We start from the raw sequence: 1,285 nt of genomic DNA, 5'->3' as shown, positions 1-1,285 counted from the left end.
TTTATTCCATGTGGTTGTTTCTTATTATTTTATTATAAATGTTCAAGGCAACATTTTTCATTTGATGTTAATATGTGAATTTAATACATAGATTGTTATTAAAACATTGTAGTTGAAACATAAAATGTTTTGAAGAAATAGCATCATTTTAATTAATATCATTGTACAATTTTTATGAACATAGAAAATATAATATACAAGAATCACTTACCAGAATCTTCTCTTAGTAGATAATGGACCATATAGAATTGCAAAGATAAACCTGGTAACTCTTTCATCGTCTGTGAAGAGCTGTGCCCTACTAACTAACAGTAATGGTACCCTTTAAGAAGTACATTTCATGTAAATATCCTAACAAATAAAGACTTGTTTTAGAAACACAGCTATAAAATGTTGTCAACTGTAAGATTAAGATATTTACATTCAAAATATAATTCTATCTATGGAACGCTTCATTAATATTTAAAAAGTTCACATTATATTTTGTATGTATTGTCCTATCCTTTCAGGTATAGCTATAAGTAAACGTGCTATGGATTCTGATGTGTGTATTAAAAGAACAGACTTAAAGTGATATTCTTGGAAGAGACTTATGAAAACAAGTTATTCCCCTTTATGGCACGGCAAACTATATAAAAGATAGTAATAAACAATACTTTGTCAGCTCCTTCCAAGTGACAACATTAAACATAAAACCCTACACGACATGGAAAACAAACCAAAACAATGCTCTTTGGTGTCTTCATATGGAGCGATTGTCACACACAGGTGGGGGTCACAGAAAAATGCTATCATTCCCAAACTTACAATTTAAGTCAAGCAAACAGATCGTGATATTCATGTTTAAAGTGTCACATATGTTTGAAGGAGAAAGAATATATTGTATTAAAAAAAGTTTCTGGATCAGGTTGAAGATTTATTAGTTATCCTCCAAAGGCCAATTCAATTTGTCAAAGCTCAATAGCATTGCCATTTCCCAGAGAATCTTGGGTTTTAAATTCAGGCCAATGTTGCATCTAACCTTGGAGGGAAAATACAATTTATAGTTTTGCTGGAAGGCCCATGTCTTAAAGGGATTCAAATCAGTTAAATGATTCATTCTGATATTTCCCTGGAGGTATTAAAAGAGGACAGCTACTAGTATGTGTAACAGCGTAATGAAATTATATGAGCCAAAGAGAGTTTCATAGAACACATTAGATTTGATACTTATTAAATTTGTGGCTTAAGTAAGAAGTGTGTTGATATGACTTACTTAGGTAACTGCTAAAGCGGCTGTTTAAAC

This window comes from Echinops telfairi, unplaced genomic scaffold (genome assembly GCF_000313985.2).
Source record: "Echinops telfairi isolate 266 unplaced genomic scaffold, ASM31398v2 ScPeMD7_23;HRSCAF=83, whole genome shotgun sequence".
Classification (NCBI taxonomy): domain Eukaryota; kingdom Metazoa; phylum Chordata; class Mammalia; order Afrosoricida; family Tenrecidae; genus Echinops; species Echinops telfairi.
This window is presented reverse-complemented; position numbering follows the sequence as displayed.